This window comes from Meriones unguiculatus, chromosome 7, assembly GCF_030254825.1.
Source record: "Meriones unguiculatus strain TT.TT164.6M chromosome 7, Bangor_MerUng_6.1, whole genome shotgun sequence".
In the NCBI taxonomy this organism is placed as follows: Eukaryota; Metazoa; Chordata; class Mammalia; order Rodentia; family Muridae; genus Meriones; species Meriones unguiculatus.
In genome coordinates, this window is record NC_083355.1 from 26,319,231 (window position 1) to 26,332,809 (window position 13,579).

The window sequence follows — 13,579 nt, forward strand, 5'->3', positions numbered from 1 at the left end:
GTGAATCGTTTAATAATCATTTACCCTAATGCAAGTCAGTTACATGGCTACTCAGTTTTTCCCATGATGAATAGTGCAGCAGCGTGTGTTTTCATGGATGCCATTGCTTCCTTCATGTGGATTATTTCCTCAGGTCAGTGCCCCAGAAGGAGAAAGCAGGGTTAAAGGGCATAAATTCCAAAGGGCTTTTCTTTAAAAAAAAAAAAAAAACAAAAAAAAACAACAAAAAAAAACTTCTGCTAAAAAAAAAATTACACATCTCTTTTTCAACCACGTAAGAGAAAAGAAAAAAAAAATTATACTATAGAAACTTCTACAACATTCAGACAACTGCTCCAGATAGCTCACAATACATAGATATATATGTAGATGGAAGATAAAAATATGTTTTTCACAAAAGGGATCATATTCCTATGCCAGTTTTGAAGCCTTCTCTCTCTCTCCCTCTCTCTCTCTCTCTCTCTCTCTCTCTCTCTCTTTCTTTTTTAAACTCAACATGTTCTGGGGTTTCCTAATTGTTTTTTTCACTAGCTGTGCCTGGGTGCTGGAATGATGTAGTGGGGGTAATTGCTATAAGCCGGAAGCTGTGCCAAGGAGTTTTATCTGAGTTTAGTTTGTTGAGGCGCAACAAGACCCAGTGAAGACCGTGCCTGTTTCACACACAAAGTCACACACTCCAAGATATTGCCCGAGGTCACATGGCCAGCAAGTCATGGGGACTGTAGCTCCAGCCAAATTCTCTGCATCCACTTACACCCAGAACGAAACAGACAACCACAAAGTCACCATTGAGCCTAGACAGTGACAGCATAGGACAAGGAAGGACAGATAATGGGGAGTGGGGTACCCTTAAAAAAATCCAGCCACCCCCGGCTGGGTGTGTGCCTTGGGGGGGGGGAAGGTTGGCTCTAAACCAAGAGGGAGGGACTGTTTGGTGACTGGGATCAGGGAGAAACAGAGAAAACACAAACACACACACACACACACACAAGTAGGATCCCTCACCCATCCTCTCTGGTCTGGAGGGAAGGGGGCAGGTCTGGGGCTGCCACACCCTCCAGGCAGGGGCTAGAGGCAGTTCTCTTGGGATTCATGTTTGGGCCCTGTGTTGCTGCTGAGTGCCACATCCCCACCACCACCCCCTCCTCCTCCTCCTTCTCTTTCTCATTTCCCTTCTTCTTCATATTTATTTTTAATTATGTACCTGTGTGTCTGTGTGTGCACATGAGTGCAGAGGCCCTTGGAGGAGGACAGAGGCTTCAGATCCCCCGGAGCTGGAGTTACAGGTAGCCCGTGATCACCTGATGTGACCCATGCTGGGAACTGAACGTGCTGGGAACCGAACATGGGTCCTCTGCGAGAACAATGCCTGCTCTTAACTGCTGAGCCACCTCTGCAGCCTCTCGTCAGTTTCTTTTTGATGGCATCCTAGGAGCTACTTTAAACCACTTCGGCCTTAGGGAGCACATTCTCGGGAGTCCAAAAGGTGAACACCAAGTCCTCGTCCTTGCCCTTAATCTTGTAGGTTGTATCCTGGAGAGCGGGGTGGCAGCACTGGTGTGACTGCATCTTGGCAAAGGTGTTGTCCTGGGAGGCCGTCCGCAATCTGTCCTTTGTCACCTGTTTGGGTCCCCATGCCATCCTCCAGGATGGTGTTCTTGTTCTGATTCAGGCAGAAAAACACTGCTTTGCTTCTTAATTCTCCTCTGGTATTGATGACTTGCTTTGTTTGTTTGTTTGTTTGTTTAAAGATTTATTATTTATGCAGTATTCTGCCTGCATGTGTGCCTGCGTGCCAGAATAGGGAGCCAGGTCTCTTTATAGATGGTCGTGAGCCACCATGTGGTTGCTGGGAACTGAACTCAGAACCTCTGGAAGAACAGTCAGGGCTGTTAACCTCTGAGCCATCTCCCCAGCCCCTTGCTCATCATTGTTTCACAGTCGCTTTGATGATGCTTCAGAGACTGCCACACGAGTGGCCATGTTTCTGGAAGTGAAAGGAAAGAGAGAAGAGCAGAGGGCCTTTGCAGCTGCTACTGGGATCGCACTGCTTGGTTTTGGGGTTGGCTGATTTTGAGACAGGGCCTCATGTAGCCCAGTGTTACATGTCATGTTACATGTCAAACTAGCTGTGTCGCTGAGGATGGCCTTGGATTTCTGATTCTTCCCAGTTTATGCGGTATTAAAGATCCGCTGAAGCTCAAGGCTTTGAACTCCATGCCCAGCCCTAAGCAATGCTTTCCTGATGAAGCTGAGTGGTATATCTAGCTACATAGACAATGACAAGCGGATAGATAATCACAGATTTATTACCTCTGCCTTACTTGTTGGAAATTTTGCTTCCAATATGCTACCGATACTGTTTTGTTTGTCTGTTTCTTTGTTTGGGGACAGTCTTACTATGCTGCTCAGGCTGACGAAAACTTGAGATCCTCCTGCCTCTGCCTCCCATGAGCTGCAATTTATAGCCTCGCTTGTCTCGGCGCTACTGTTTTTATCCCTCATCCATTTCTACTCCTTTGGAAGTGAGTTTTCTAGAAATTTCAACTATATTTATATAGTTGAGTCCATCTGTTGTTGCCTTGTGACTTTTTCTGCCAGCCTCAGGCTCGGCTCTATCTCTAGAGGTATGGTGGTGTTTGAGTTGGCTCTTGCCTCCCAAGAGAGGCTACTGTCGATGGGTAGGCTCAGCTGGGTCTGAATCCCCTTCTGTCGTTTCCCACCCACGTGACTAGGGAGGCCTCTGCACTGTCTCAGTTCTGGATTTCCTGGCTAGTGTAGGAGCTGGACCAGCCCCAGGTCCTCCAATTTACCTATGCATCAGCACTCTCCTGCCTGCTCCATCAGACCCCAAGAATCCAGATCTCCAAATTTAAGAACATGCCAATCCACTGTCCCGTCCCCCTCCACCCATCAAGTCCCTGCTCAGACCTGCTTTAGAGTCGAAGGGAGCCAAGGTCTTCAGTGACTTCCTGACCATGCTAGGAGTAGTCAGTGAGTGAGAGCAGCTCACAGTCACGACTGCTGGGCTCCAGGAGCTGGGAGCCCCGTCTCTTCCTCTTGGTCAGAGCCCCAACTTTGAATGCAGCCTGAGAAGCACCCTTGATCACTGCCTTCTTGGCAGTCCTGGGGCCTGCCAGAGCCACACTTCTGGGAGGAGGCCAGTTACTTAGCAGCTGGGTTCTCTTAGCGAGGCCACTCATCCTGTGAGTCTGGATGTGCTCATTGCTGAAAGCAGGGACAGGGCCTTCCGTCAAAGCTGTTGCAAGGGCGACAATGATGGATGGGTGGGTGGAAAGAGCCTGGAGCTGTTCCTTGTGGAAATGGGCACGGCTCACGTGTTCAGGACATCACTGTCAGTGTTTGCATTGTCATTTACAGCTGTAGGGGAGAAAAAGGCTTACCTCTACTGTCCTGAGCTTTGTGGCCTGGGCCTGAGAATTAAATTGGCATAAGGCATTCAGGGTAACACCAGCTAAATGTGGCACAGGGGAATGCATAAGGACCCGAAGGCCCCAGGGCTACATGGGGAAACCCTGTCTCTAAAAAAATAAACCAAAAAAAAAAAAAAAAAAAAAAGAATATGACGGCCCAAAGACACAGAACTGAATTAGACAACAGTAGTAAATTAGAAAAATGGAATAAGACGAAGGGACAACGGTTGGCAGGGGGAGCTGGGTGGGGTCAGGTAAGGGTGAGTGGGGGAGGTTTGTGCAGGTTTCCTTGGGCCTCACAGACTCATCCTAGACGATAAGAATGACACTCTCCTTTCTTAGATAACGGGACATTTTCCAAGTAAGATTATCCTTTAAAGACGAGGTCCCACCATGCAGCCTCGAATCATCAGTCCTCTTTCCTCCATCTCTAGAGTGCCGGGATCACAGGTGTGTGTCACTACGCCTGGCTCACACAGGCTCACGCATGCAGAGGCTGAGCCTCAGCTCTCTCCTACATGCTAGCAGGACCAACATTCTACCACCGGGTTATCTCCCCTGATCCCTCACCTGCTACTTTTAAGAACAAGGGAGGCCAAAGTGATCTCCTTGCTCCCGCTGCTCTTCAAAGGCCTTTAGATGAAACTGGTCAAGAAGCCCGAGGAGTGATCTGGTGGCAGCATGTTAATAACTCATTCACTGTACTCTGGGTATGCTGGTCCTACACAAGGCAGGTCCACAGCTGGAATTCCTAGCGCCTGACAACACTCCGATCCTTCACTTCTGTGTCAACAGGGAGCCCAGGACTCCTGGAAAATTTTTCTTCCTGGCTCAGTGGAAAACATGTTGTCTCCCGGGTAGCCGAGAGGGCGTGTGCCACCAGGTGACCCGCTGCCTTCAGGCCTCTGGCACCTGCCTGTGTGACTCCTCATCTGTGTGTCTCTTCCCTTCCCCCAACAGGTCTGACAGGAATGGCCCCATTTCTCAGGTGACAGATCAGTCCAGGCAGAGACCCCCCCCCATATCTACCTCCAAGACCCCTGATATCTGAGGTACTGGACAGGCCTTTCCTTTACCTGGAGCTCTGTACTTTCTCTCTTCTGGTTCTCTTCTGGAGACTTCAAGCCTTTCTAACTCTGCCTGGGACTGCCCTCAAACCTCACCAACGTGCAGAGGCCTCAAGCGTTTTGCTGAACTTTCTTGTAATTAAGACCCTAGGGAGAAGTCAGAATTCCGAGCCTTGGCAACACATATGAGGGCCTAAAGGTAGGTAGGGTCTCACATTTTGGTCTTTAAGGAAGTTGCCATGGAAATCCCGCTTCTTCCAGCCTCCTTCAGATGACTAATACTGAATAGTAGGGACTGGAAAGACAGGTCATACTAGCCTTCCAGCACTCGGGAGGCAGAGGCAGGCGGATCCCTGTGAGTTCGAGGCCAAGCTGGTCTACAAAGTGAGTTCCAGGTCAGCCAGGGCTACACAGAGAAACCCTGTGTAGAAAAAACAAAAACAAGGGCTGAGGTGGTAGAACACGGCCACATGTGGAAAAGGAAAATGAGCGTTAGAGAGGATGTGAAGAAACTGGAACTTATAAACAATACTGGAGCAGGTTCAGCGTAGTGGCTGCTGTGGGGAGCAGTCTTGCAGCCTAGGGCTGGGGATGTGGCCCAGTCCACAAAGCACATACCTATTCTGCTTGGGGCCCTGGGTTCAAACCCCAGCCCCTGTAATCCAAGTACTGCGGGGGAGCAGACATCCAAGGTCATTCATGACCCCGTAATGAGTTCAAGGCTGCATTGGAGACCCCATCTCAAAATGATGAACGAGCAGTGGAGTTAAACGTACAGTTACCATACAAAGTAGCAATTTCATGTCTCTACACCCAGGAGAACGACAGCATGCTATCACACAAAGACTTGGGCACAAATGTTTACAGCAGTATTATTGTAATAGCCACAAGCCATCAACTGATGAATGACTGGATAGGCAATAAAATGTGGTGTATGCATATAATGCAATTCTATTCAGCATTAAAAAAAAAAAAAAAAAAAGACAAAGCAGGCCATTGCAACGGCTCAGCCAGGAAAGGCCCTTGCTACCGAGCCTGATGACCTGCGTTAAAGCGCTGGGACCCACATGATACAAGGGGAGAACTAACTCCTGCAAGTTGTCCTTTGACCTCCACATATGGCTGTGGAATGTACACACACACACAAACACACTAAATAAATAAACATAATTTTAAAAAAGATCATGGAGTACATACATTGTGGAAGGGCCCTGAGCATATTATTGACACAAAAGGTCACCTACTGCACAATTTCATGTATATGAAATGTCCAGAATCGGCATATTTGCAGAGACAATAAAAAGATTCATGGCTTGCGGGGAGTAGGGGAGAAGAGGGAATAGGGAATTAATGGGTATAATGTTTCTTTTGGAGGTGATGGAAATGTTCTAGAATTGGATGGTGGTGATGACCGTACAGCCTTGAAAAACACTGGACTGTACATTTGAAATAATGAGTTCTACGTAATATAAAATGTTTGTAAGTCATCAAAAAAAAAAAAAAAAGGAATCAGTACACACAAAGTGCTTGAAAAGCTCTTGAGTCTATGGTAAGTCCTGGGAAGTATTAGTCATTCGCTTTAAACTTCTCTAGATTCACGGGCTGGTCCAGATGAGGAAAAAGGAAAAAGCATCCCAACAGGGTGTGGCCCTGAGAGGTGATTTTATTATTATTTTAAAACGTTTTACTTATATGTTTTATGTGTGTGGGTGTTGTGCCGTGTGCACCTGGTACCCTTGGAGGCCAGAAGGGGGTGTCAGGTCCCCTGGAACTGGAGCTAAAGATGGTTGTGAGCTGCTATGTGGGTGCTGGGAATTGAACTCAGGACCTCTGGAAGAGCAGCCAGTGCTCTTAACTGCTGAGCCATCTCTCCAGGTCCTTATTATATTTTTAAAGGTTTATTTACTTTGGATCTTTGTGTACATGTATGAGCCTGCATGAGCTGGTGTGCTATGTGTGTGCAGGAGCTGGTGGAAACCGGAAGAGGGAATCAGCCCCCCCCCCCCCCCCCAGTGAAGTTACAGGCTGTTGTAAGCTGCCTTGTGGATTGTAGGCTCCGGGTCCTCAGCAAGAGCAGTGCATGCTCTTAACTGATGAGGCATCCCTCCAGGCCGAAGATTATTTTATCTTATTTATTTTGAGGCGGGGGCCATGTGGCCCAAGCTGGCCTCAAACTGGCTATAGAGTGGAGAATGACTGAAATCCTGATCCTCCTGCCGCCACCTCTCCAGCGCAGGGATTACAGGCCTGCAGTGCCGCACCTGGATTCTTATGATAGTTCTTGTCAGTGCCGTAACAGACGGCCACACGATGCCTATCTGACAACCCGAGGTCAGAGGTCAGGAGCAGTTAACCCAAGTTGTCGACAGAGCCGTGTTCCTCCTAGGGGCACTGTGAAGTACTTGTTCTGGCCTTTATCCACTTCCGTCTGTGGCTTTTCCTGGCTCTGGGCTACCACGTGTGCTGGCCTCACTGCGTCACCGTCTCTGACCCCGGCTCTTCCCCCTCCCTCTTTAATGAGTTTGTGATTAAAGGGGTCAATGGATAATCTGGGATAATCTTCAGCTCTCAAGATTCTTAATCACATCTGACAAGTCCCTTTTGCCATATAAGGGAACGCATTTCACAGCTTCCTGCAATTACGATGGGCACATCTCTGGGAAGTCTACCAAGCCGCTTAAAAGAGAAGTTATCTAGTGGATTTGAGTGCCCTGGGCCTTAGCTATAATCCCTTTTCATCTGTACAGGGTTTAGAACCCTTCTGTATGACACTTTTTTTTTTCCCTCCTCGAATTGATCCTGGAAAAATCAATGGAGTAAGTACTGAGCCCACACTGAAGGGAGGAAGTAGCACTCAGAGGAGGCCCTGAGCCGGCTCACACAGATACAAAGAGACTTGCGTTCGAAGCTTTTATTATTTTGTTTTAAAAAAAAAATGTTTGCTTACTTATTTTGAGACAGGGTTTCACTCTGTAGGTCAGGCTGGTCTGGAACTCACAGAGATTCACCTGCCTCTACCTTGGCGCCATGTCCAGCCAATGTTGTTCTTTTTTTTTTTTTTAAAGATTTGTTTACTCAGTGTGTATACAGTGTTCTGTCTGTGTTCACACCTGCTACAAGAGGACACCCCCTCTCACTGTAGATGGATGTGAGCCACCATGTGGGTGCTGGGAATTAAACTCAGGACCTCTGGGAGAGCGAGCAGTGCTCTTAACCTCCGAGCCACCTCTCCAGCCCTAATGTTTTCATTTCTAAAAAATACACTTTATATATTTGTTTATTCTGTGTGGGCGCGCTTACGCCTGTAGCGGCCAGTTCCTTCCTCTCACCACGTGGATCTCAGGGAACATACTAAGGTCCTCAGTCTTGCCAGCACATGCCTTTACCCTCTGAGCCATCTCACTGGCTCCAGAACTTTTTTATCTATTCACTTGTGAGATAAGTTCTCACGTAGCCCAGGTCAGTCTCAAACTCGCTGTGTAGCCGAGAACACCAAAGCTGAGATCACAGGCACACCAGTTTAAAGCCGTGTCGGGAATGGAAGCCAGGACTTGGTGCAGGCTGGGCAAGCACCCCACCAACTGAGCCTCACCCTCAGCCCCCAAGTTAATGATGCCTCTCCCCCGTTAGTGGAGATAGAACTTAGAGCCTAGTGCGCGCTCGGCAGGTGCTCCGTCACTGGACGGTAGCCTATGAGGATTTCCGAGGTTTTCATTCAGTTCCCCACTCAGAACTCCCAGCCATTCCGTTCCAGAACAAAGTGTTCTTAGTGCATCGGGCTGACTGCTCCGGTACCTGACAACCTAGGAAACAGAGCTCCCCAAAGTGATCCTGTTCCCATGGCATGGGTGTGTCCTCAGCAGGGAGTCTTGTGACTAGAACCAGGAGGGTGGATGTGAACAGAAAAGGATGTTTTTGTTTTTGTTTTTTGGATACCCTTGGCACCGAGCCTCAGAACTTGGTGTCCATCCTTCTGGGGCATGTCCCTTGCAGCAGCTCTGTTTGCTTGGAGTACTCTTATTCTTAGAAAAGTCTTAGCGAGAATCTCTCATAATCACTCCAGTGTGGTTTATGGTTTTGCCTTGGGTGCTAAAGCATGGGAGGAGAGCTCTCCCGGGCCCCACAGATGCTGGGGGAAGCTGCCATGGACCTCCTGATGCCTCTCTGAGCACCTCTCCCCCACCCCACCCACCATGATGGTCTTTGCGTGCCACCCTGTTTCAGGAACTGGGGTACCCTGGCTCTGAAAGCAAGGCCTTGCTCTGCCCGGCGCCTCTGCCCCATAGGATGGAGACGGAACCTAAGGAAATGCATGTGATAAGATATCAGAACTGAGCTTCGGAGGTGGCGTAGAAGGTGACAGCAAACTTGTGGTAGACAATGTCCCTACTCTACAGATGATGGTTCCTGGGTTGGGGGGGCGGGGAGAAGTGAGATATAAGCACAGGCTTTGCTCCCCAGTATTCACAAGCCTCATTTTCACTCTTAGGTGGCCTCTGAAAAGACTTTTTCAGGTCCTTCCTGATGACGAATGCAAGAAAAATCATGGCATGGTGGCACCCATCTGTAATCCTAGTTCTGAAGAAGCTAAGCCGGAGTCACTTGTGGTACGGGGCCAGCCTGGGCTATAAGGCAAGTTCAGGATGCGCCTGGAGCCACATAGCAAGACCTTGTCTCAAAAAATTTTTTAAAAAGGGTGGGGAGGGGTAGGGATGGAGTTTGAAGCTGGGAACAGTGGTCTGTGTGTCACCTCTGAGGCCGGAGTGAGTCCGCTCTAGAAATGGTGTCTAGCCGTCTTCAGGGCTAAGAATAGTATGAGGTCCCGCTGAGTGTCAGCTAAGCAAGGGTACAATGAGGCAGTGGCCTGATGTCAACTTTAACGAGGGTGGCAACCAGATGTGAGGCCGGCTGTGGAGAACAAGTGAGCTCTGTGTGTGGGTGGCCAGCTGTAGGCAGGCATGGGGATAATCAGGGAGTGAAAGAGGTGCGGAGACAGAGCCGAGCCATCTGTGAAATGCTTGAGGTCAGGCGACCCCGTCTATGGCTTTGGGAGGTGACTGTCCCTGGGAAATTAATGACACAGTTGGGTGGATTTAGATCTAGGGAGGTTGTTTAACCTCTGGAAAAAGTAGCTGACAAAAATACTATGCACTCGGCTGGAAACCCAGCCACCAGCTCCTCTTCCTTGGCCTGGGAGGAGTCTGAATGCTGCTGCTGTGCCTTTAACTGGCACCGTCTCCTTCTGGGTTTTGGTACCTGTTGGGTAGCTGTCTGGAGGGCCTGCCATCAGCCCTGACTTCTGCACTGTTACCTGTGCCCTCTAAAGCTCACTGCTCTCCTGCAGTTCTCAAGACACACTCTGGGTTATGTCTGCCCCTCTTCCCGGCATGGCCCTCTTCCCAGCACACCCAGTTCTAGCTCCAAGGCACACTGACCTTGTCCCACCCCCACCCAAGCGTACATGAAGGAGCTTCAGGGAATCCCTGCGGTGTGTGCAAAATTAAACGTAGGGCCTGTGAGATCGCTCAGAGGGGAAAAGGAAATTACCACAAAGCCTGATGACCTGAGTGTGATCCCTGGATCCCACATGGTAGAAGCAGAGAATTGACTCCTGCAAGTTACGCTCTGATCTCCACACATGGACTGTGGTACACATGCCCACACACATACATGCAAGGAACAAATGAGCTGGGTGGCGGCGGCGGCACAGGCCTTTAATCCTAGCCTACAGGAGGCAGAGGCAGTGGGATTCCTGAGTTTGAGGCCAGCCTGGCCTACAGAGTGAGTTCCAGAACAGCCAGGACTGTATAGAGAAATCCTGTCTTGAAAAAACGTATAAGCAAATAAATAAAGAAGAAGAAAAAAGAAACATGATAAAAAAGAAAAAAAAAATCCAGTTGGTGCACAACTTTAATCCCGGCATTCAGGAGGCAGAGGGAGGTGGATCTTTGTGAGTTCAAGGCCAGCCTGGTCTACAGAGTGAGTTCCAGGACAGCCAGAGCTACACAGTAAAACCCTGTTTTGAAAAACCAAAACAACCCGAAGCTTAAAAATAAATGTAACTATGAACAGATAGAAAAAAAAATCAGTGAAATGCTTCCTGTCATCAGAGAGGCTTGCTCTGGCAGCTGATGGCTGATGGGAGCAGTTGCAGAGACCAAAACATTCAGTGGAGAGAGAGGACCTAGGTTGGAGGTCTCTACTGGGTCTTTTCCATCAGGCCTCTCCCCTTGAAGCTCAGGGGACCTTCCCCTACCCCCACCACGGAAGAAGGGAAGGAGGAATTGTGGGACTCAGAGGATCGAGGACACCAGAAGGGCATGGCCCTCAGATTCAACTAAGCAGGGGGCTCGTGGGGCCTCACAGAGACTGAAGTGGCAATCACAGAGCCTGGGCGGATCTGCGCTAGGTCCTCTGCATATGTGTTAAGTTTGTTAGGTGTTTGCAGGGTTGGGGGGACTCTTGATACGGGGAGTGTCTCTGACTCCTTTGCTTGCTCTTGGAACCCTTTTCTTCCTGCTGGGTTGCCTCACCGAGAATTGATGTGGGGGTTTGGGCCTGGTATTATTGTATCTTGTTGTACCATGCTTTGGTGATATCCCTGGGAGGCCTGATCTTTTTTTTTTTTCGGTGTGTGTGTGTGGGGGGGGTAAGGGAGCAGGGGAGTAGATAGAGTGGGAGTGCATTAGAGGAATGGAAGGAAGGGAAGCCATAGTTGGGATGTATGGTATGAGAGAAGAATAAGAAAAAGTAAGAAAAGGTAATTCACAAAGTAAGTTCAGAATAAACTTAATAAACAAAAAAATGTTTAATTTTTAAAAAGTGCAGATGAATGGATAATCAAAATGTGGTATCTGATGGAACATTGTTCAGGCATGAAAAGGAAGGAACTATGTGTTAATCAAAACAACAGCAGGGGCTGGAGAAATGGCTCAGTGGTTAAGAACACTGCCTTTCCAGAGGTCCTGAGTTCAATTCCCAGCAACCACATGGTGGCTCACAACCATCTATACTGGGGTCTGATACCCTCTTCTGGCATGCAAGTGTACATGCAGTCAGAGCACTCATATATATAAAATTAAAAAAAAATCTTAACAAACAAACAAGCAAATAAACAGCAAAGAACACATAGTTTTACTTACACACACTATTCAGAATAAGCCAGTCATTTAGACAGTCAGACCATTAGGGTCTGGAAAAGAAGAAAATGGGTTGTGGGCAGGAGCTTAATGTGTTTTCTTCTGGAGAGTGAAAATATTTTAGAATATTTTAGAATATTTAGAATGTTTTAAATGTAGTGGTGGTCACACAATGCAGTGACTGCACTAAATACGACCAAACCATGAAGGTTAAAATGGCAAATTGTGTTGCCAGTCTTGTTCTGTCATATTAAAAAAAAATCAAATGCCCATTTCCAAGGAGATTTTTATTTATTTATTATTATTTTTTAAAAGATCTATTACATATACGCTGCTCTGCCTGCACGCCAGAAGAGGGCATTAGATTACATTATAGATGGTTGTGAGCCACCGTGTGTTGCTGGGAATTGAACTCATGAGCAATCAGTGCTCTTAACATCTGAGCCACCTTTCCAGCCCAGAGGAGGAGATTTTTAACTTTGCTCAGATTCTCAAAGAGTTAAGAAACCCAGGTCTGGTCCAACATTTTCATGAGAGGGAGGGAGACAGTGGAAGGCCAGTCAGGCTGGTGGAATTGCTCAGCCAGGTTGCCTACCTGCCTTTGCTTGTCCTTTGATCCCTCTGAAATGTCCCAGCCAGGCTACCGACAAGCTGTGTGACTCCGTTAACTTAAAAGGCCTTCCGGAAGCTGGGTGAGGACTGGAGTTACAAGAATGTTTGTCTTTCTCTCTGTGTACTCCCAAGCATCTGGAGGGCAAGAAGAGGCATTTCTTACTTTCCCTCATATTGCATAGAGCTCCTGAAGTAACGCTGGGGAGTGAACGGTCATGTCTCCCTTTAGGAAAGAGCCTGCTATTGCACCTGATAGGGTACTTAGCTGGATGCCTCTGAGGGACATTTCCTTATCCAGAGGACATGTTGGGTTGGCCTAGACTGTTACATCTGCAAGAGTCTGTCTGGAGCTTTCTTAGCTGGCACATTTATATTTTTAAGTTATATTTTATCCTTTTTTTTTTTTTTGAGACAAAGTTTCTCTGTGTAGCCTTGGCTGTCCTGGACTCACTTTGTAGACCAGGCTGCCCTCTAACTCACAGAGATCCACCTGCCTCTGCATCTCTGAGTGCCGGGATTAAAGGTGTGTGCCACCACAACCAGCTGTATTTTATTCTTTTTGAGACAGGGTCACACAATGTTGCCTAGGCTGCCCTGAAACTCACTATATAGCCTATGGTGGCCTCAGACTTAATATTCTCTTGCCTCCCTCTCACCAGTGTTATTCCAGACATAGGCTATCAGTCCTGGTAAAGTTTTATTTTTAATTGAAAAGTAATAGTTACATATGCCTACAGGGTACAATGTGGTGTTTGATATCCTCCCCCTTCATCTTTTTCATTGGCAAGGAAAATCCCCCAACACCGAGACCGTTTCTCAGAAATTTCTGTTGGTTCTTATCTGATCTGTTTCTTACAGATTAACTGCACAATAAAAATAGTTAGGAAAGCTGGGTGTTGGTGGCACATGCCTGTGATCTCAGCACTGGGGGAGGTGGAGGCAGAAAGATCTCTGAGTTTAAGGCCAGCCTGGTCTACAGGATAGTTAGGAATGCACAAATCCTCCCTTCTACAGCTCTCACCTGCATCAGCATGAGATAAGATGTAGAGCCCACTACATTCAAGAAGGGCTATTTTGGGATAGAGAGGTGGCTTAGCGGTTAAGAGCACTGACTGCTCTTCCAAGAGCACACAGGTTCAATTCCCAGCAACCACATGGCAGCTCACCACAGTTTGTAACTTCAAGATCTGACACCCTCAGCCAGACATACATGCAGGCAAAACACCAATGCATATAAGATAAAAATAATTTTTTTAAAAGAAGGGCTATTTAAAAAAAAATTATACATTGCACAATTGAAATGACTTCTTGCCTGGCACCAACATAC